Genomic DNA, 24692 nt, shown 5'->3' with positions numbered 1-24692 from the left:
ATTAAGTAGAATTCCAGGGAGTGAGAAACTGTCATTCCTTTGATGTGACCTGGATACAGTTGTGACTGTAATGAATAAAACATTTATAAATTGCATGATTTTGTTTTTTATTGTCAATAAAATGATATAAAGTCACATTTGTGTCATTTTTTTTCATAAGGGTGGATTCTACCCAGAATTTAAAAAAGGCTCCAAAATTTGATAAAATATAGCTAATTAAGCAAAATTGAAAGGCTTTAAAAAGACTAATTCAGAATTTTTTTTTATGCTTATGAAAAGTAAATTATTTGAGACTCTGATATACTAATTGATTCTTATCTAACCCCTCATGTTGCTTAAGTATGTGCAAAAAAGTATCACCACCCCCCAGTGAAAGACACTTAGAGAAATAGCAGGTGCCCCCTATTATATTTGTTTACAATAAATTTAAATGAGAGAAAATCAATCCTTTTGATAATAAATGAAAGTTCAGTATCTACAGTCTTATACAGTACAATCTTAATCTACAGGATGGAGTTTTATGCATAGAAAAGGGGAATTTAGATCAATTTTTCAAAAATAAGAAATGCAATAATTTTGACTTTAAACCCCAAAATGCACAACATAATAAGAGGCTGGAAAGTTAAAAAGTGGAAAATTTACCTGCTATGTACAGAAAACTGTCCGACAAAATATATCGGGTGGGTAGCGAGTCTCCGTCTTCTTCTTGTATAGAGAAAATGCCCCCGCTGAGCAGGTACCCAACTCTCCCGGGGCCGAGGAAGCTGAAAGATGAAAGTCCTCTACAGTGCTAAAAACAAAATAAATCAGAAAAATTAGTCAAATCACATCTTAAGCATTTATTTAACAGCAATATTTTTCAGGTTTTCTAGAAAATAAAAAAATTACACACCTTCTACATTGTTTATTGTTTTAAAAATGTACCCCCAAAGGGTGGGGTACATGTTACACAATATTACATGTAATTACATGTAAATACAAAAAGGTCTAATCTTATACATGCATTTTTAAGTCATTCCAATAATTCCTGGAAAAAATCAGAAGTCTAGGTTCTCTACAATAAAGATTTTATGATGTTGAAATTCTACATGCCTGGTTTGTAAGTCTAAGGGAAGTAACTCTAATTACAAAAACTGGAAAGCAGTAAAAAATGAGTTGCCGAGGGCTACGCTGATGAAAAAAACAAGCAGCAAGAAAGGAAAAATACAGACCTAAGTGTAGCTACACCAAAGAAACAACTTCACTACAAATTCAGTACCCTGCAGTCCAAGTAAAGCAATCCAGAGAATCACACGCACTACCAGCCATAAGATGTCAAGAGAGAAAAGTGTGCAACTTTGACATGACCACTATAGAATGCCCTTTTTAGGTTCACCAGAACTATTTGAAAAGATACCGTATGCAACCGTTAAAGAAATGAAATGAAATGAACACCAGGTCACAGCCCCTACAATGCCATACATGTACATATATATAGAACACACATAAATACACACATGTAAATACATATAATATTAATGTACATGCATATATTTATACAAACTTACTTACACATAAATATTCATCATAAGAGCAATCTGATGCACTTTATTAACTTACTCTCCTCCTCGGACAATATCAAATGTACCACGCTATACTAATATCTACATTCTACTCACTACCCCCCCCGCCCCCCCCCCCCCCCTTACCGAGAACAGAATTCCTCCAAAATCTCAACACATGAAAAACAATTCCATTTTTTTTGCTATTTACCTCTCAGTGTGTCATCAATATTCGGATTAAGAGCAAAAAATCACTTTTCATGACTTTAAATTCACTTAACATTTTAAAAATTTGGGTCTCTATAGGGAAAAGAGTACCAATTATTTTCCCATAGAACTCTATACAAACATTTTGTCCTCTCACTACTATACTAATTTAATTTCAGATAATTCCTTGGCATCGTTTGAAACTTTAATCCAAGCGCTTATAAAAAATCCCGGGAAAAATATAGGGTCCCATGGCGTTTATAGGTCAAAATTGCAGTTCTTTAAAACTTATAGGTATCAGCAGTAAATAACGCTCTGCAAAAAAAATCAACCCCCACTCCTACAATCTCCCCTGGTATTTCTATATTCTCTGTAATATTCCTACATTCCATCATTTATTTCAAATATTAATATTTTTACTTTAAAATGAAAAACATTACATACCTCATTTCAGCCAATCAGGTAATGCCGACCTATTCAGTACTCGACTCTACATTGTGCCACAAACAACGCCATGTGCTCATCCGGGGATTTGGTACTCTCATTCCTATACTTACATATTTACCTCTCCCAGAATTAGTCAATTTTGTAATTTTCAAAGACTTTATACTTACCAATGAATATGTATAAAATTTTAGGCCTGTCACTTCAGTGTCTTGGAAGCTGTGACAATCTTAATTAATGACACCTCCCTCCATTAAGTAGAATTCCAGGGAGTGAGAAACTGTCATTCCTTTCCTTTGATGTGACCTGGATACAGTTGTGACTGTAATGAATAAAACATTTATAAATTGCATGATTTTGTTTTTTATTGTCAATAAAATGATATAAAGTCACATTTGTGTCATTTTTTTTCATAAGGGTGGATTCTACCCAGAATTTAAAAAAGGCTCCAAAATTTGATAAAATATAGCTAATTAAGCAAAATTGAAAGGCTTTAAAAAGACTAATTCAGAATTTTTTTTATGCTTATGAAAAGTAAATTATTTGAGACTCTGATATACTAATTGATTCTTATCTAACCCCTCATGTTGCTTAAGTATGTGCAAAAAAGTATCACCACCCCCCAGTGAAAGACACTTAGAGAAATAGCAGGTGCCCCCTATTATATTTGTTTACAATAAATTTAAATGAGAGAAAATCAATCCTTTTGATAATAAATGAAAGTTCAGTATCTACAGTCTTATACAGTACAATCTTAATCTACAGGATGGAGTTTTATGCATAGAAAAGGGGAATTTAGATCAATTTTTCAAAAATAAGAAATGCAATAATTTTGACTTTAAACCCCAAAATGCACAACATAATAAGAGGCTGGAAAGTTAAAAAGTGGAAAATTTACCTGCTATGTACAGAAAACTGTCCGACAAAATATATCGGGTGGGTAGCGAGTCTCCGTCTTCTTCTTGTATAGAGAAAATGCCCCCGCTGAGCAGGTACCCAACTCTCCCGGGGCCGAGGAAGCTGAAAGATGAAAGTCCTCTACAGTGCTAAAAACAAAATAAATCAGAAAAATTAGTCAAATCACATCTTAAGCATTTATTTAACAGCAATATTTTTCAGGTTTTCTAGAAAATAAAAAAATTACACACCTTCTACATTGTTTATTGTTTTAAAAATGTACCCCCAAAGGGTGGGGTACATGTTACACAATATTACATGTAATTACATGTAAATACAAAAAGGCCTAATCTTATACATGCATTTTTAAGTCATTCCAATAATTCCTGGAAAAAATCAGTAGTCTAGGTTCTCTACAATAAAGATTTTATGATGTTGAAATTCTACATGCCTGGTTTGTAAGTCTAAGGGAAGTAACTCTAATTACAAAAACTGGAAAGCAGTAAAAAATGAGTTGCCGAGGGCTACGCTGATGAAAAAAACAAGCAGCAAGAAAGGAAAAATACAGACCTAAGTGTAGCTACACCAAAGAAACAACTTCACTACAAATTCAGTACCCTGCAGTCCAAGTAAAGCAATCCAGAGAATCACACGCACTACCAGCCATAAGATGTCAAGAGAGAAAAGTGTGCAACTTTGACATGACCACTATAGAATGCCCTTTTTAGGTTCACCAGAACTATTTGAAAAGATACCGTATGCAACCGTTAAAGAAATGAAATGAAATGAACACCAGGTCACGCCCCTACAATGCCATACATGTACATATATATAGAACACAACACATAAATACACACATGTAAATACATATAATATTAATGTACATGCATATATTTATACAAACTTACTTACACATAAATATTCATCATAAGAGCAATCTGATGCACTTTATTCACTTACTCCCCTCCTCGGACAATATCAAATGCACCACGCTATACTAATATCTACATTCTACTCACTACCCCCCCCCCCCCCCCCCCCTTACCGAGAACAGAATTCCTCCAAAATCTCAACACATGAAAAACAATTCCATTTTTTTTGCTATTTACCTCTCAGTGTGTCATCAATATTCGGATTAAGAGCAAAAAATCACTTTTCATGACTTTAAATTCACTTAACATTTTAAAAATTTGGGTCTCTATAGGGAAAAGAGTACCAATTATTTTCCCATAGAACTCTATACAAACATTTTGTCCTCTCACTACTATACTAATTTAATTTCAGATAATTCCTTGGCATCGTTTGAAACTTTAATCCAAGCGCTTATAAAAAATCCCGGAAAAAATATAGGGTCCCATGGCGTTTATAGGTCAAAATTGCAGTTCTTTAAAACTTATAGGTTTCGGCAGTAAATAACGCTCTGCAAAAAAAATCAACCCCCACTCCTACAATCTCCCCTGGTATTTCTATATTCTCTGTAATATTCCTACATTCCATCATTTATTTCAAATATTAATATTTTTACTTTAAAATGAAAAACATTACATACCTCATTTCAGCCAATCAGGTAATGCCGACCTATTCAGTACTCGACTCTACATTGTGCCACAAACAACGCCATGTGCTCATCCGGGGATTTGGTACTCTCATTCCTATACTTACATATTTACCTCTCCCAGAATTAGTCAATTTTGTAATTTTCAAAGACTTTATACTTACCAATGAATATGTATAAAATTTTAGGCCTGTCACTTCAGTGTCTTGGAAGCTGTGACAATCTTAATTAATGACACCTCCCTCCATTAAGTAGAATTCCAGGGAGTGAGAAACTGTCATTCCTTTGATGTGACCTGGATACAGTTGTGACTGTAATGAATAAAACATTTATAAATTGCATGATTTTGTTTTTTATTGTCAATAAAATGATATAAAGTCACATTTGTGTCATTTTTTTTCATAAGGGTGGATTCTACCCAGAATTTAAAAAAGGCTCCAAAATTTGATAAAATATAGCTAATTAAGCAAAATTGAAAGGCTTTAAAAAGACTAATTCAGAATTTTTTTTATGCTTATGAAAAGTAAATTATTTGAGACTCTGATATACTAATTGATTCTTATCTAACCCCTCATGTTGCTTAAGTATGTGCAAAAAAGTATCACCACCCCCCAGTGAAAGACACTTAGAGAAATAGCAGGTGCCCCCTATTATATTTGTTTACAATAAATTTAAATGAGAGAAAATCAATCCTTTTGATAATAAATGAAAGTTCAGTATCTACAGTCTTATACAGTACAATCTTAATCTACAGGATGGAGTTTTATGCATAGAAAAGGGGAATTTAGATCAATTTTTCAAAAATAAGAAATGCAATAATTTTGACTTTAAACCCCAAAATGCACAACATAATAAGAGGCTGGAAAGTTAAAAAGTGGAAAATTTACCTGCTATGTACAGAAAACTGTCCGACAAAATATATCGGGTGGGTAGCGAGTCTCCGTCTTCTTCTTGTATAGAGAAAATGCCCCCGCTGAGCAGGTACCCAACTCTCCCGGGGCCGAGGAAGCTGAAAGATGAAAGTCCTCTACAGTGCTAAAAACAAAATAAATCAGAAAAATTAGTCAAATCACATCTTAAGCATTTATTTAACAGCAATATTTTTCAGGTTTTCTAGAAAATAAAAAAATTACACACCTTCTACATTGTTTATTGTTTTAAAAATGTACCCCCAAAGGGTGGGGTACATGTTACACAATATTACATGTAATTACATGTAAATACAAAAAGGCCTAATCTTATACATGCATTTTTAAGTCATTCCAATAATTCCTGGAAAAAATCAGAAGTCTAGGTTCTCTACAATAAAGATTTTATGATGTTGAAATTCTACATGCCTGGTTTGTAAGTCTAAGGGAAGTAACTCTAATTACAAAAACTGGAAAGCAGTAAAAAATGAGTTGCCGAGGGCTACGCTGATGAAAAAACAAGCAGCAAGAAAGGAAAAATACAGACCTAAGTGTAGCTACACCAAAGAAACAACTTCACTACAAATTCAGTACCCTGCAGTCCAAGTAAAGCAATCCAGAGAATCACACGCACTACCAGCCATAAGATGTCAAGAGAGAAAAGTGTGCAACTTTGACATGACCACTATAGAATGCCCTTTTTAGGTTCACCAGAACTATTTGAAAAGATACCGTATGCAACCGTTAAAGAAATGAAATGAAATGAACACCAGGTCACAGCCCCTACAATGCCATACATGTACATATATATAGAACACAACACATAATACACACACATAAATACATATAATATTAATGTACATGCATATATTTATACAAACTTACTTACACATAAATATTCATCATAAGAGCAATCTGATGCACTTTATTAACTTACTCTCCTCCTCGGACAATATCAAATGTACCACGCTATACTAATATCTACATTCTACTCACTACCCCCCCCCCCCTACCGAGAACAGAATTCCTCCAAAATCTCAACACATGAAAAACAATTCCATTTTTTTTGCTATTTACCTCTCAGTGTGTCATCAATATTCGGATTAAGAGCAAAAAATCACTTTTCATGACTTTAAATTCACTTAACATTTTAAAAATTTGGGTCTCTATAGGGAAAAGAGTACCAATTATTTTCCCATAGAACTCTATACAAACATTTTGTCCTCTCACTACTATACTAATTTAATTTCAGATAATTCCTTGGCATCGTTTGAAACTTTAATCCAAGCGCTTATAAAAAATCCCGGAAAAAATATAGGGTCCCATGGCGTTTATAGGTCAAAATTGCAGTTCTTTAAAACTTATAGGTATCGGCAGTAAATAACGCTCTGCAAAAAAAATCAACCCCCACTCCTACAATCTCCCCTGGTATTTCTATATTCTCTGTAATATTCTTACATTCCATCATTTATTTCAAATATTAATATTTTTACTTTAAAATGAAAAACATTACATACCTCATTTCAGCCAATCAGGTAATGCCGACCTATTCAGTACTCGACTCTACATTGTGCCACAAACAACGCCATGTGCTCATCCGGGGATTTGGTACTCTCATTCCTATACTTACATATTTACCTCTCCCAGAATTAGTCAATTTTGTAATTTTCAAAGACTTTATACTTACCAATGAATATGTATAAAATTTTAGGCCTGTCACTTCAGTGTCTTGGAAGCTGTGACAATCTTAATTAATGACACCTCCCTCCATTAAGTAGAATTCCAGGGAGTGAGAAACTGTCATTCCTTTGATGTGACCTGGATACAGTTGTGACTGTAATGAATAAAACATTTATAAATTGCATGATTTTGTTTTTTATTGTCAATAAAATGATATAAAGTCACATTTGTGTCATTTTTTTCATAAGGGTGGATTCTACCCAGAATTTAAAAAAGGCTCCAAAATTTGATAAAATATAGCTAATTAAGCAAAATTGAAAGGCTTTAAAAAGACTAATTCAGAATTTTTTTTATGCTTATGAAAAGTAAATTATTTGAGACTCTGATATACTAATTGATTCTTATCTAACCCCTCATGTTGCTTAAGTATGTGCAAAAAAGTATCACCACCCCCCAGTGAAAGACACTTAGAGAAATAGCAGGTGCCCCCTATTATATTTGTTTACAATAAATTTAAATGAGAGAAAATCAATCCTTTTGATAATAAATGAAAGTTCAGTATCTACAGTCTTATACAGTACAATCTTAATCTACAGGATGGAGTTTTATGCATAGAAAAGGGGAATTTAGATCAATTTTTCAAAAATAAGAAATAAGAAAGCAATAATTTTGACTTTAAACCCCAAAATGCACAACATAATAAGAGGCTGGAAAGTTAAAAAGTGGAAAATTTACCTGCTATGTACAGAAAACTGTCCGACAAAATATATCGGGTGGGTAGCGAGTCTCCGTCTTCTTCTTGTATAGAGAAAATGCCCCCGCTGAGCAGGTACCCAACTCTCCCGGGGCCGAGGAAGCTGAAAGATGAAAGTCCTCTACAGTGCTAAAAACAAAATAAATCAGAAAAATTAGTCAAATCACATCTTAAGCATTTATTTAACAGCAATATTTTTCAGGTTTTCTAGAAAATAAAAAAATTACACACCTTCTACATTGTTTATTGTTTTAAAAATGTACCCCCAAAGGGTGGGGTACATGTTACACAATATTACATGTAATTACATGTAAATACAAAAAGGCCTAATCTTATACATGCATTTTTAAGTCATTCCAATAATTCCTGGAAAAAATCAGAAGTCTAGGTTCTCTACAATAAAGATTTTATGATGTTGAAATTCTACATGCCTGGTTTGTAAGTCTAAGGGAAGTAACTCTAATTACAAAAACTGGAAAGCAGTAAAAAATGAGTTGCCGAGGGCTACGCTGATGAAAAAACAAGCAGCAAGAAAGGAAAAATACAGACCTAAGTGTAGCTACACCAAAGAAACAACTTCACTACAAATTCAGTACCCTGCAGTCCAAGTAAAGCAATCCAGAGAATCACACGCACTACCAGCCATAAGATGTCAAGAGAGAAAAGTGTGCAACTTTGACATGACCACTATAGAATGCCCTTTTTAGGTTCACCAGAACTATTTGAAAAGATACCGTATGCAACCGTTAAAGAAATGAAATGAAATGAACACCAGGTCACAGCCCCTACAATGCCATACATGTACATATATATAGAACACAACACATAAATACACACATGTAAATACATATAATATTAATGTACATGCATATATTTATACAAACTTACTTACACATAAATATTCATCATAAGAGCAATCTGATGCACTTTATTAACTTACTCCCCTCCTCGGACAATATCAAATGCACCACGCTATACTAATATCTACATTCTACTCACTACCCCCCCCCCCCCCCCCCCCCCCCCCTACCGAGAACAGAATTCCTCCAAAATCTCAACACATGAAAAACAATTCCATTTTTTTTGCTATTTACCTCTCAGTGTGTCATCAATATTCGGATTAAGAGCAAAAAATCACTTTTCATGACTTTAAATTCACTTAACATTTTAAAAATTTGGGTCTCTATAGGGAAAAGAGTACCAATTATTTTCCCATAGAACTCTATACAAACATTTTGTCCTCTCACTACTATACTAATTTAATTTCAGATAATTCCTTGGCATCGTTTGAAACTTTAATCCAAGCGCTTATAAAAAATCCCGGAAAAAATATAGGGTCCCATGGCGTTTATAGGTCAAAATTGCAGTTCTTTAAAACTTATAGGTATCGGCAGTAAATAACGCTCTGCAAAAAAAATCAACCCCCACTCCTACAATCTCCCCTGGTATTTCTATATTCTCTGTAATATTCCTACATTCCATCATTTATTTCAAATATTAATATTTTTACTTTAAAATGAAAAACATTACATACCTCATTTCAGCCAATCAGGTAATATAAAAATATATTTTTAAGGTAAAGTGGGTCTTTGCTCCATAATTTTGGAAACAAAAATATGTATGTTTGAATGCAAACGTTTAGAATTAACTTTAAAAAAAAATGGAGAGAAGACCCACTCATATTGAAAAATATTGTTAAACTTAAAGTGTGAAAATATGACTCGTTTTGTCCTTTTTCGTGTGTGTATAATATATCATAGGCAAATATCTTCAATATTTATGAGATTTGTGCAAGTTGAAGAGATTTTACGTAAATTAAAGTATACTGTTATGTTACGTGAAATATTAAGGAAATTTTTGGTATAATTGAGATTTAATTTTTCACCTTAATGTTTGTTGCGCTATGGGCTTATCACTCGTCATGTTCACCCAACTCCTTTGTTTTTTTTTGTTCCATGCATAACCGGTATAAGTACACAAGTCAGTTATTCCTTTAAGAATTTATTAACAGCACACAACTTGTTGTTTTCTACAGGATCTAGATGTCGGCCTTGACATTGTTCAGTTTCCAATTGTCGATCTTGTGTAAAACAACCAATTGTTAAGAAACTATGAAATACGCAATTAAAATGATGAGTTTCAGTAAACAGAAAGACAATATCAATATAATTGAATGATAATTGGAAAGTTCAGTCTGGTTTAAGTGACATCTGGGAAATTTGACGTCTTTTCTGATAAAGGTTCTGCCAAGGTTTTCTTCATATTATAGTTGACAGTCGTACGTCTTGTGTCAAACTCTTTTCGCTCGTATTATTTGGTTAAAAATGTTAGTCAGAAAGCCTATGAACGTAGACGCCTCGGTTCCACTGAAAATGCCTTTTCTTCCTAAACACACGACAATGATGTCAGTGTTGAATCGAAACATAGTATTGCGGGGAAATGAATAAGTCCCGGGGTTGGGGGTGGGGTGGAATGCGTTTAAATTCACCAAACGTATCGTATCATAACATTAAAATACATGTTGTAAACATTCGAGATAAAGGTTTCTAAATATTTATATATTGATAAAAGATTACGCTTTAAAACGGAAAGAGAAATTCTTGTCTGAGATCGTCATTCAATCCCAACATTTAATGATCAGCTATTTGGACAGGTGAAATAAAAGATTTAAGTTCTGTAGATAGATATTCATAAAAATATATATCTCTTAAAATCAAAATTGAAACACATTTTCCTTTCCGACATACTTTCTACTGAAAACTAGAAGTTGAGGCTTATCAATGGTAATAGTACAATTAAACTAAAAGTCATACATGGAAAAAATCTCATATTAGTTCAGCTATGAATCGAGAAATGAATACTAACTTATTGCTAAGGGAATGATTTTTTGCTGTCCTCATGTGTTTTCAGAACGATTCACATAATCAAATAATAATAAAAAATATATCCCCTGAAAATAAGAGTTGAACCTGTCAACAATTAAATGCATAACTATTTTTTCTCTTCATTATTCTCTTCAAAAAGTATCTTTATTGTAAACTTCTTGGAGTACATGTAACTGTCTAGTTTATTGTAGTGTTTTATTTGAACCGGAGACATTGCATCTCATAGGTATACAATATACATACATACATACATACATACATACATACATAAGATTTGTACAGGCTACACAATATACGTGTGTTAATTACATAACAAAATCATTTAATTATTATTTAGTACATCATTTCTGAATTGGTAAGAAAAATACAAAAATTTACCCAGGTTACATAGTTCTTAGTTCTTTTGATATATTTCATTCTAAGCTCTTCATATCGAAGACATTTTAATACAAAATGAAATTCGTCCTCTATCTCACCTGACATGCATATTTCACATTTTCTATCTTTTCTTTCTATGTTACTATACCTTCCCCTCTCTATTCTTAAATCATGAGGTGATAGCCTTAAACGACTGATAGGTATTCTGTACTTTGAATGTATTGATTTTCTGAAATAAGTCTTTAATGCAACATTATCCACTAAATGTTGAAATAAAGAATATTTAGGTGAATTACAAATTCTTGCCATAATTTCTTGTTTATAACAGTCATACATTCTTTGAAATATAATGTTCAGAGTATTATAATCAATACAATTACTATTATACATGTCAGTTAAAAACAAGTCTTTGTAATTCCTTCTTAATGTTTCCAATCCATTCATACAACATGCTTGTAATATACAATTATCACTGTTTTTTTAATTTCACCCAGTATTTCAAAATTTTCTTTTTTCTTTCAAGTATAAGTGGAAATCTACATGTACCTGATTCACAATAAACTGCATCATTACTGGTGCTTTGTCTGACCTTTAAAACTCTTTTACAATAATTTAAGTGAACAATTTCTATGTCTTAACCCTTGTGAAGTCCCCATACTTCAGCTCCATTACTCATAACACTGTTAATATAAGTATCGAATACTGTTTCTACATTAAAATGCAAATCCCTGATTTTACTATTTATACCAAACATAGCTTTTTAGCTAACCTGAGCCGAAGGCTCAAGTGAGCTTTTCTGATCAAGTTTCGTTCGTCGTCCGTCCGCCTGTCTGTCTGTCTGTCCGTCTGTAAACTTTTCACATTTTCGACTTGTTCTCAAGAACCAATGGGCCAATTTTAACAAAGCATCCTTGGGTGAAGGGGAGTTAAAATTGTTAAAATGAAGGGCCAAGTCCCCTTACAAAGGGAGATAATCAAGAAAAGACAAAAAAAGGGTGGGGTCACTAAAAAATCTTCTTCTCAAGAACCACCGGGCCAGGAAAGCTGAAACTTATGTGGAAGCATCCTTGGGTAGTGTAGATATTAAATTGTTTAAATCATGTCCCCCGGGGGTAGGGTGGGCAACAATAGGGAATCCAATTTTTACATAGAAATATATAGGAAAAATCTTCTCTTCTCAAGAACCGACCGGGCCAGGAAAGCTGAAACTTAAGTGGAAGCATCCTTGGGTAGTGTAGATATTAAATTGTTAAAATCATGACCCAAAGGGTTGGGCGGGGCCACAATAGGAAATCCAAATTTTACATAGAAATATATAGAACAAATACTTAAAAATCTTCTTCTCAAGAACCACTGGGCCAGGAAAGCTGAAACTTATATGGAAGCATCCTGGGGTAGTGTAGATATTAAATTGTTAAAATCATGACCCCCGGGGGCAGGGCGGGGCCACAATAGGGAACCCAAATTTTACAGAGAAATATAAAGAACAAATCTTTAAAAATCTTATTCTTAAGAACCACTGGGCCAGGAAAGCTGAATCTTATATGGAAGCATTCTGGGGTAGTGTAGATTCTAAAGTTTTTAAATCAAAAAAGGGAAGGGGGTAGTGGGGCATGATAGGTATAGCAAGAGGGGGAATCTGGTAAGAACTGCATCACCCAAGTTACTCAGGTGAGCGATGTGGCCCATGGGTCTCTTGTTTACCTTGACATGAAATTTTTTTCTGTGTTTCAGTAAATTTTCCATTATAATTAAACATTCCTAGATAGTAAAACTGATTAACAACTTCAACATTGCAACCGTTGTATATCCAACGTTCATTTTCAATTATTTTACGACTATTGCAAAAAATTAATATTTTTGTTTTTTCAACATTGACAGTTAGATTCCACTCCGTGGTGTATGTATATAATGCATCCAACATTCTTTAAAAACCCTCAGCTGAGTCAGATATAAAAACAGTATCATCTGCATACATCAGTAATTTAATTTTGTTTGTATTCTAATCACTCATTGGTTGATTTCAAAAAAGGAACGCAAATTTTTTCTTAATTACCTGGTTTGGTATGGGAACACACCCCCTTGACAACCAGCTGAATCATCTGTATCCATACAATCCCCTCATTTCCAGTTCTTGGGATTCATGGGAAATTCCAGATTTAATAAATGTACTTTTAACTTTAAACAGTAGCTCGATCTTACCTCGTGTAAACAAACATTATGGCTGCTAGATCTGTGTATCAGTTATTACCTCCCCTGGTTTCATATCACTTCCGTTACCGTTACTTTAAAATTTTTCATCATTTCAATGCAGTCTGTGATTACGTGATAAAACAATCCTATTGAACGAACAGACTTACAACTGAAACATTTTTCATTTTTCCACTAGTATGTATTTCAAAGTGAACTCAATATAGAAGACATCGGGCTTGTGGTTAAATGTATTAAAATATTATATTATAAAACCATGGTACATGTAGTTGTTATTACTTACATGTACCATAAAAAAGTATTTGACATACATACAATGTACATGTATTTCAAGCAAACTGTCATGCCTCTTTAATTCAACACTGTAAAAAAATCCATTGATTACCAATTTAATTAGCATAAAATAAAATTATTAAATATATAATTGCATTATTACATATGAGGTGTCTACGTAGTTTGCATTGGTTGGTTACCCTTGTTCTTCAAAACTATATAAACTTTTAAGGTCAACTGAGTCACTCAGGTGACCTATTGCTATCCGTTTTCGTCCGTCTTCGTGCTTTAACAAAGAAAAATTTACAAAATTCCAAGCCAGGTGAATTTTATAAGGAAAAGCAAAACGGCAAAAAAAAAAAAAAAAAAAAAAAAAACAGCCTCAGGCCAAAATAAAATTATAGTTTGTTTGGAATTGCCTCCCGCCTCATTGAAATGCCCCCTCCTGAAAATATTTTATTGACCAAAAGTAGGGAGATTTTTTTATTTAATCAATTTTTTTGGCCCATTACATAATTATATCACATACACCATACAAAACACTGACATATAGTGTCAGATCTATGTAAAATTAGGTTTTTAGTTGATTGTATAGATACTTTTTTTACAAATCAGAAAATGTATTGACTGTTTACTGACATTATTATCAAAAATTTAAAATTTATCTTCAATTTAAATAAATAAATGTCGAATTTCCCTCCCTCCTGTGTCTGAAACCCATCAGGCGGCAATTCCAAACAAACGATTTTTTAAGGATGGCCTCATGTTTGATTTTTCTGATTGTTCTCTTTTTTGCGTTTCCTCGTAAAATTTATTTATTTATTTATTTATTTTTTTTTACAATTTTTATATTTAGTGAAGCAGCACAAAGATTTTTTTCTTCTCTTTATTCGGATCTAGAGGTCACTTCCACATTCCGTGTTCTTGCATTTGAGTTTTTAGCTCTCCTGAGCCGAAGGCTCAAGTGAGCTTTTCTGATCAAAATTTGTCCGTTGTCTGTCGGCGTTGTTGTCGTCGTCCTAAACTTTTCACATTTTCATCTTCTCCTCAGGAACCACTGGGCCAATTTCAACTAAACTTACCACAAACTATCCTTATGTAAAGGGCATTCAAGTTTGTTCAAATGAAGGGCCATGCCCTCTTCCAAGGGGAGATAATAATGAATAAATGAAAAATTAATGGCATTATTTAACAAGAGGCCCATGGGCCACATCGCTCACCTGAGAAGCTTTGACCATTCTGTTCTTTACCAGATTTCCTCCTTGTAATACATAATGCATCCCCATCCTACCCCACTGATCATAATTTAGACATTTTGAAATCTACACTACCCAAGGATCCTTCTACATAAGTTTCAGCTTTTCTGGCCCAGTGGTTCTTAAGAAGAAGAAGATTTTCAAAGATTTTTCCTATATATTTCTATGTAAAACTTTGATTCCCCATTGTTTCCCCGCCCTTCCCCCGGGGGTCAGGATTTGAACAATTTAGAATCTATACTACCCCAGGATGCTTCCACATAAGTTTCAGCTTTTCTGGCCCAGTGGTTCTTGAGAAGAAGATTTTCAAAGATTTTTCCAATATATTTCTATGTAAAACTTTGATTCCCCATTGTAGCCCCACCCTTCCCCCGGGGGTCATGATTTGAACAATTTAGAATCTACACTACCCCATAATGCTTCCACGTAAGTTTCAGCTTTTCTGGCCCAGTGGTTCTTGAGAAGAAGATTTTCAAAGATTTTCCCTATATATTTCTATGTAAAACTTTGATTCCCCATTGTGGCCCCACCCTTCCCCCGGGGGTCATGATTTGAACAATTTAGAATCTACACTACTCCAGGATGCTTCAAAATAAGTTTCAGCTTTTCTGGCCCAGTGGTTCATGAAAAGAAGATTTTCAAAGATTTTCCCTATATATTTCTATGTAAAACTTTGATTCCCCATTGTGGCCCCGCCCTTCCCCCAGAGGTCATGATTTGAACAATTTAAAATCTAAATTACCCTAACATGCTTCCACATAAGTTTCAGCTTTTCTGGCCAAGTGGTTCTTGAGAAGAAGATTTTCAAAGATTTTTCCTATATATTTCTATATAAAACTTTGATTCCCCATTGTGGCCCCGCCCTTCCCCCCGGGGGTCATGATTTGAACAATTTAGAATTTACACTACCCCAGAATGCTTCCACATAAGTTTCAGCTTTTCTGGCCCAGTAGTTCTTGAGAAGAAGATTTTCAAAGATTTTTCCTATATATTTCTATGTAAAACTTTGATTCCCATTGTGGCCCCGCCCTTCCCCCGGGGGTCATGATTTGAACAATTTAGAATCTACACTACCCCAGGATGCTTCCACATACGTTTCAGCTTTTCTGGCCTAGTGGTTCTTGAGAAAAAGATTTTCAAAGATTTTTCCTATATATTTCTATGTAAAACTTTGATTCCCCATTGTGGCCCCGACCTTCTCCTGGGGGTCATGATTTGAACAATTTAGAATCTACACTACCCCAGAATCCTTCCACATAAGTTTCAGCTTTTCTGGCCCAGTGGTTCTTGAGAAGAAGATTTTCAAAGATTTTTCCTATATATTTCTATGTAAAACTTTGATTCCCCGTTGTGGCCCCGCCCTTCCCCTGGGGGTCATGATTTGAACAATTTAGAATCTACACTATACCAGGATGCTTCCATATAAGTTTCAGCTTTTCTGGCCCAGTGGTTCTCGAGAAGAAGATTTTTTAATGACCCCACCCTATTTTTGTCTTTTCTTGATTATCTCCCCTTGTGAGGGGACTTGGCCCTTTATTTTAACAATTTAAATTCCCCTTCACCCAAGGATGCTTTGTACCAAGTTTGGTCAAAATTGGCCCAGTGGTTCTTGAGAAGAAGTCGAAAATGTGAAAAGTTTACAGACGGACAGACAGTCGGACAGACGGAAGGACAGACAGACGGACGGACGACGGACAAAATGTGATCAGAAAAGCTCACTTGAGCCTTCGGCTCAGGTGAGCTAAAAATCTTCTTCTCAAAAAGCACTGGGTATGGAAAGACGAAACTCATGTGGAAGCATCCTCAGGCAGTGTAGATTCAAGTTTGTTCAAATCATGACCCCTGGGGGTAGGGTGAGGCCACAATGGCCGATCAAAGTTTTACATAGGAATATATAGGGAAAATCTTTAAAAATCTTCTTCTCAAGAACCACTGTGCCAGGAAAGATGAAACTCACGTGGAAGCATCCTCAGGTAGTCTAGTTTCAAGTTTGTTCAAATCATGACCCCCGGGGGTAGGGTGGGGCCACAATGCCCCATCAAAGTTTAACATAGGAATATATAGGGAAAATATTTAAAAATCTTCTTCTCGAGAACCAATGGGCCAGGAAAGATGAAACTCATGTGGAAGCATCCTCAGGCAGTGTAGATTCAAGTTTGCTCAAATCATGACCCCCGGGGGTAGGGTGGGGCCACAATGGCCGATCAAAGTTTTACATACGAATATATAGGGAAAATCTTTAAAAATCTTCTTCTCAAGAACCACTGGGCCAGGAAAGCTGAAACTTACGTGGAAACATCCTGGGGTAGTGTAGATATTAAATTGTTAAAATCATGACCCCCGGGGGTAGGGCGGGGCCACAATAAGGAACCCAAATTTTACAGAGAAATATAAAGAACAAATCTTTAAAAATCTTATTCTTAAGAACCACTGGGCCAGGAAAGCTGAATCTTATATGGAAGCATTCTGGGGTAGTGTAGATTCTAAAGTTTTTAAATCAAAAAAGGGAAGGGGGTAGTGGGGCATGATAGGTATAGCAAGAGGGGGAATCTGGTAAGAACTGCATCACCCAAGTTACTCAGGTGAGCGATGTGGCCCATGGGTCTCTTGTTTACCTTGACATGAAATTTTTTTCTGTGTTTCAGTAAATTTTCCATTATAATTAAACATTCCTAGATAGTAAAACTGATTAACAACTTCAACATTGCAACCGTTGTATATCCAACGTTCATTTTCAATTATTTTACGACTATTGCAAAAAATTAATATTTTTGTTTTTTCAACATTGACAGTTAGATTCCACTCCGTGGTGTATGTATATAATGCATCCAACATTCTTTAAAAACCCTCAGCTGAGTCAGATATAAAAACAGTATCATCTGCATACATCAGTAATTTAATTTTGTTTGTATTCTAATCACTCATTGGTTGATTTCAAAAAAGGAACGCAAATTTTTTCTTAATTACCTGGTTTGGTATGGGAACACACCCCCTTGACAACCAGCTGAATCATCTGTATCCATACAATCCCCTCATTTCCAGTTCTTGGGATTCATGGGAAATTCCAGATTTAATAAATGTACTTTTAACTTTAAACAGTAGCTCGATCTTACCTCGTGTAAACAAACATTATGGCTGCTAGATCTGTGTATCAGTTATTACCTCCCCTGGTTTCATATCACTTCCGTTACCGTTACTTTAAAATTTTTCATCATTTCAATGCAGTCTGTGATTACGTGATAAAACAATCCTATTGAACGAACAGACTTACAACTGAAACATTTTTCATTTTTCCACTAGTATGTATTTCAAAGTGAACTCAATATAGAAGACATCGGGCTTGTGGTTAAATGTATTAAAATATTATATTATAAAACCATGGTACATGTAGTTGTTATTACTTACATGTACCATAAAAAAGTATTTGACATACATACAATGTACATGTATTTCAAGCAAACTGTCATGCCTCTTTAATTCAACACTGTAAAAAAATCCATTGATTACCAATTTAATTAGCATAAAATAAAATTATTAAATATATAATTGCATTATTACATATGAGGTGTCTACGTAGTTTGCATTGGTTGGTTACCCTTGTTCTTCAAAACTATATAAACTTTTAAGGTCAACTGAGTCACTCAGGTGACCTATTGCTATCCGTTTTCGTCCGTCTTCGTGCTTTAACAAAGAAAAATTTACAAAATTCCAAGCCAGGTGAATTTTATAAGGAAAAGCAAAACGGCAAAAAAAAAAAAAAAAAAAAAAAACAGCCTCAGGCCAAAATAAAATTATAGTTTGTTTGGTATTGCCTCCCGCCGCATTGAAATGCCCCCGCCGGAAAATATTTTATTGACCAAAAGTAGGGAGATTTTTTTATTTAATCAATTTTTTTGGCCCATTACATAATTATATCACATACACCATACAAAACACTGACATATAGTGTCAGATCTATGTAAAATTAGGTTTTTAGTTGATTGTATAGATACTTTTTTTACAAATCAGAAAATGTATTGACTGTTTACTGACATTATTATCAAAAATTTAAAATTTATCTTCAATTTAAATAAATAAATGTCGAATTTCCCTCCCTCCTGTGTCTGAAACCCATCAGGCGGCAATTCCAAACAAACGATTTTTTAAGGATGGCCTCATGTTTGATTTTTCTGATTGTTCTCTTTTTTGCGTTTCCTCGTAAAATTTATTTATTTATTTATTTATTTTTTTTTACAATTTTTATATTTAGTGAAGCAGCACAAAGATTTTTTTCTTCTCTTTATTCGGATCTAGAGGTCACTTCCACATTCCGTGTTCTTGCATTTGAGTTTTTAGCTCTCCTGAGCCGAAGGCTCAAGTGAGCTTTTCTGATCAAAATTTGTCCGTTGTCTGTCGGCGTTGTAGTCGTTGTCGGCGTTGTTGTCGTCGTCCTAAACTTTTCACATTTTCATCTTCTCCTCAGGAACCACTGGGCCAATTTCAACTAAACTTAACACAAACTATCCTTATGTAAAGGGCATTCAAGTTTGTTCAAATGAAGGGCCATGCCCTCTTCCAAGGGGAGATAATAATGAATAAATGAAAAATTAATGGCATTATTTAACAAGAGGCCCATGGGCCACATCGCTCACCTGAGAAGCTTTGACCATTCTGTTCTTTACCAGATTTCCTCCTTGTAATACATAATGCATCCCCATCCTACCCCACTGATCATAATTTAGACATTTTGAAATCTACACTACCCAAGGATCCTTCTACATAAGTTTCAGCTTTTCTGGCCCAGTGGTTCTTAAGAAGAAGAAGATTTTCAAAGATTTTTCCTATATATTTCTATGTAAAACTTTGATTCCCCATTGTTTCCCCGCCCTTCCCCCGGGGGTCAGGATTTGAACAATTTAGAATCTATACTACCCCAGGATGCTTCCACATAAGTTTCAGCTTTTCTGGCCCAGTGGTTCTTGAGAAGAAGATTTTCAAAGATTTTTCCAATATATTTCTATGTAAAACTTTGATTCCCCATTGTAGCCCCACCCTTCCCCCGGGGGTCATGATTTGAACAATTTAGAATCTACACTACCCCATAATGCTTCCACGTAAGTTTCAGCTTTTCTGGCCCAGTGGTTCTTGAGAAGAAGATTTTCAAAGATTTTCCCTATATATTTCTATGTAAAACTTTGATTCCCCATTGTGGCCCCACCCTTCCCCCGGGGGTCATGATTTGAACAATTTAGAATCTACACTACTCCAGGATGCTTCAAAATAAGTTTCAGCTTTTCTGGCCCAGTGGTTCATGAAAAGAAGATTTTCAAAGATTTTTCCTATATATTTCTATGTAAAACTTTGATTCCCCATTGTGGCCCCGCCCTTCCCCCAGAGGTCATGATTTGAACAATTTAAAATCTAAATTACCCTAACATGCTTCCACATAAGTTTCAGCTTTTCTGGCCAAGTGGTTCTTGAGAAGAAGATTTTCAAAGATTTTTCCTATATATTTCTATATAAAACTTTGATTCCCCATTGTGGCCCCGCCCTTCCCCCCGGGGGTCATGATTTGAACAATTTAGAATTTACACTACCCCAGAATGCTTCCACATAAGTTTCAGCTTTTCTGGCCCAGTAGTTCTTGAGAAGAAGATTTTCAAAGATTTTTCCTATATATTTCTATGTAAAACTTTGATTCCCATTGTGGCCCCGCCCTTCCCCCGGGGGTCATGATTTGAACAACTTAGAATCTACACTACCCCAGGATGCTTCCACATACGTTTCAGCTTTTCTGGCCTAGTGGTTCTTGAGAAAAAGATTTTCAAAGATTTTTCCTATATATTTCTATGTAAAACTTTGATTCCCCATTGTGGCCCCGACCTTCTCCTGGGGGTCATGATTTGAACAATTTAGAATCTACACTACCCCAGAATCCTTCCACATAAGTTTCAGCTTTTCTGGCCCAGTGGTTCTTGAGAAGAAGATTTTCAAAGATTTTTCCTATATATTTCTATGTAAAACTTTGATTCCCCGTTGTGGCCCCGCCCTTCCCCTGGGGGTCATGATTTGAACAATTTAGAATCTACACTATACCAGGATGCTTCCATATAAGTTTCAGCTTTTCTGGCCCAGTGGTTCTCGAGAAGAAGATTTTTTAATGACCCCACCCTATTTTTGTCTTTTCTTGATTATCTCCCCTTGTGAGGGGACTTGGCCCTTTATTTTAACAATTTAAATTCCCCTTCACCCAAGGATGCTTTGTACCAAGTTTGGTCAAAATTGGCCCAGTGGTTCTTGAGAAGAAGTCGAAAATGTGAAAAGTTTACAGACGGACAGACAGTCGGACAGACGGAAGGACAGACAGACGGACGGACGACGGACAAAATGTGATCAGAAAAGCTCACTTGAGCCTTCGGCTCAGGTGAGCTAAAAATCTTCTTCTCAAAAAGCACTGGGTATGGAAAGACGAAACTCATGTGGAAGCATCCTCAGGCAGTGTAGATTCAAGTTTGTTCAAATCATGACCCCTGGGGGTAGGGTGAGGCCACAATGGCCGATCAAAGTTTTACATAGGAATATATAGGGAAAATCTTTAAAAATCTTCTTCTCAAGAACCACTGTGCCAGGAAAGATGAAACTCACGTGGAAGCATCCTCAGGTAGTCTAGTTTCAAGTTTGTTCAAATCATGACCCCCGGGGGTAGGGTGGGGCCACAATGCCCCATCAAAGTTTAACATAGGAATATATAGGGAAAATATTTAAAAATCTTCTTCTCCAGAACCAATGGGCCAGGAAAGATGAAACTCATGTGGAAGCATCCTCAGGCAGTGTAGATTCAAGTTTGCTCAAATCATGACCCCCGGGGGTAGGGTGGGGCCACAATGGCCGATCAAAGTTTTACATACGAATATATAGGGAAAATCTTTAAAAATCTTCTTCTCAAGAACCACTGGGCCAGGAAAAATGAAACTCATGTGAAATCATCCTCAAGGTAGTGTAGATTCAAGCTTGATCAAGTCATGACCCCCAGAGGTAGGATGGGGCCAAAATTGCAGATCAAAGTTTTACATAGGACTACCTGGTAGATAGGGAAATCTTTAAAAATCGTCTTCTCAAGTACTTCAAAGCCATCATTATTGATATTTATATGGAATCATTCTCAGGTAGTTTAGATTATAGTTTGTTCAAATTATAACCCCCAGGGATAGAGTGGGGTCACAATGGGAGATCCAAGTTTTACACTAAAATACATATTTAAAAAACTCTTTTTCTCAAGAATAGCATTGCCATGATTAGTGATACTAGTATTTATATAGAAGCATTTTCGGGAAGTGTAGAATTAAGTTTGTTCAAATCCTGATTTAAATTCATTCAAATCATGGCCCTTTGGGGTAGGGAGGGAAACAATGGGGAATTAAATTCAAATTTTTATGAAGTTATATATATAGGAAGGAAATGTTTTAAAAAAATCTTTTTATCAAGAACAGCAAAGTGATATGCTGTATTAATATGAAGGCATTCTCAAGTAGTATTAAATTCAAGCCCCCACCCATCCCCCCCCCTTCAGTAAACTTTTCCTAGCTGATTTGCTCAGGTGAGCGATGTGGCCCCTGGGCCTCTTGTTTTACAAGTGGCCGGAACTTTATTTCTGTTAGGTCTATAGCTGACTCGTAGCACGTAAGGTATTTATACACTTTTATTTTCTTATTAACTTAATCAATTATATTAAAAATCAGATATTTTCTGACACATTGACTTCCAACCGATGTGTAATACTTTACAGTAGTAGAGGTGTACTTTCTAAATATCAGACTGAGGTAAAAAAAAAAGAGTGATGTCACAGATTGTCGACAGGCAACTGTGTTAAAAAAGTGTCTAACGAAATCCTTAAGTAGGTTTTTTGTAACGCATACATGTAAGTAAAGCAGGATTTTGATTGTTTTTGAATTCTTTAAGAGCTAAAAATGCATGCTACCTTTCCATGTGAAGCGCATTAAAACATGGATTAGTAAAACGAACTCGATCGTGTACGCCGAACTCCAGCAAAAAAAAAAAATCCCTATAAATTAAAGACGTCAAATTTATATAGATGTTGTTTCTAACTCGTGCATTGAAATTAAAATTGGAATACACATAGAAAATTTCACAATAATATTTTTGAAACATACATTTATTAATATTTTTGTTATTTACCAGTTAAGAGTGTTTATATGTAAATATATATGTAATATGATTAATCTTTTTACAAGCAAGACATAAACAAATTGCAGTAAGTAACAAGGTTCAATTAAATATTCACTTTAGTTTTCATTTTTTGTGTCTAAGATATTATAACCATAGCTTGAATATAGCTGATGCAAGTACATTAAAAATTCAAATTAAACAGTAACTTTCAATATACCTTTTGTGCAAAGTGTGACTTTTTAAACAGAATTCAAAGTCGCTGTTTTAAGTAATTTTTACGTTCAAAAGTATAAACATTCAACTCTAAAGTAAAAAGAAGAGTTCAACAAAAAATAATAACACAAGCCTTAGCCATAAAACTCCTTTATTTTTGATAATCAGTTCATAAAGGCACACCCTATCAGTACCCTAAAAAATCCTTCGACGGCTTAATTTTGAAATAATCGCACCGGAGTGTTTCCCTAACCAACGAATTAAAATATATTAAGTAAATAAATATTTGTCAAATAATCTAAACACACATATACAACTCTAAGCTGTTTTTAAACTTTATCTTGACACGAAGATAAGAAAGTTATAAATTTATTTACATATAAACTCGTAGGGATTAACTTCCCTTTTTATTCAGCCTGTCTCTAGACTTATCCTTTGTATGACGTCACTTCCTTATCCCACATTAAGGGTGACACTACTGCACGACGGATTAGTAAATGACCGGAATTTGAACTTGGTAAATGAATTCTCATGCTTTTACCCGGAATTATTAAAAAGGTAATGTTTTTTTCCTGAGCTAAAACATAATCAGCTTATTAAAACCTAGCTACTTATATTATAATTCAGAAATGAGAGTTAAAAATTAAAAGAAAACAGATTATAAAATGTTTAGAAATAATTTTATTTTTAGTTAGTAAAACTTGTTTGTTTTTCACTCCTATAAGCACACAGTGTATAACACTGAAATTCACTTTGTGTGTGTGTTGAGGGATCTATGATTGCTGTACTTTCTTAGATAAAATGATTTATTGATGTGATTTATGTTTTTATATTCACATGTCAGCTGTGAGATAAAAAAAGGTTTGACTTGTTCTTCTCTTAATACATCATTGTTAAAAACATGAAGAACATTAAAACTCGATAGTTCGGGATTTGGTGTCGGTACAAAGAAAGGATGGAGATATTTGATAAAGCTTTTTTAAATTTATTAATGGGAATCCAGATACTAGTATATCAATATACCCTTATTGAATTAGGAGATGACAATTACTCAACGACCATGTATGAAATCCATGCACAGAGATAACGTGCAGAAAAGACAAACATACAGAGATTTTGAGAAAAGTATTCAAGATGTTTAAAAATATTCATTAATATGTACATTAATGGTTGAATAAGTGCAATTAATGAGAAGTGTTTTATTACATTATTATGATGAGATAAGATAGATGAAGGAGCTCCCATTAAACCTAACACGGAAGATGTTTATCCTCTATACATCCTAAAACACTTAGGTTCATTCGATGACAGTTTGGCTAAGTGC

General features: G+C 34.6%; 1 long non-coding RNA gene across 7 annotated transcripts; it reads right to left on the bottom strand.

Moving 5' to 3' along the window:
• Positions 1-2481: 2481 nt before the first annotated feature.
• LOC134242309 (uncharacterized) lies at positions 2482-8984 on the bottom strand. Of its 7 annotated transcripts, none has more exons than XR_009986828.1 (7): positions 7968-8983; positions 7240-7386; positions 7070-7172; positions 5532-5679; positions 4809-4955; positions 3091-3238; positions 2482-2514 (listed from the first exon to the last, which is right to left on the bottom strand). It is a non-coding gene; the product is annotated as an uncharacterized LOC134242309 (long non-coding RNA). The 7 variants fall into 7 exon arrangements; XR_009986829.1 differs by lacking the exon at positions 7070-7172 and adding an exon at positions 4639-4741; XR_009986826.1 differs by lacking the exon at positions 7070-7172 and having other exon boundaries at positions 7968-8115; positions 8536-8979.
• Positions 8985-24692: the final 15708 nt, after the last annotated feature.

The sequence above is a fragment of the Saccostrea cucullata genome, unplaced genomic scaffold (genome assembly GCF_032062105.1).
Source record: "Saccostrea cucullata isolate Sc308-1 unplaced genomic scaffold, CSIRO_AGI_Scuc_v1 ctg9357, whole genome shotgun sequence".
In the NCBI taxonomy this organism is placed as follows: Eukaryota; Metazoa; Mollusca; class Bivalvia; order Ostreida; family Ostreidae; genus Saccostrea; species Saccostrea cuccullata.
The sequence above is the reverse complement of the archived record's forward strand: the minus strand, read 5'-3'. Positions and strand labels throughout refer to the sequence as shown.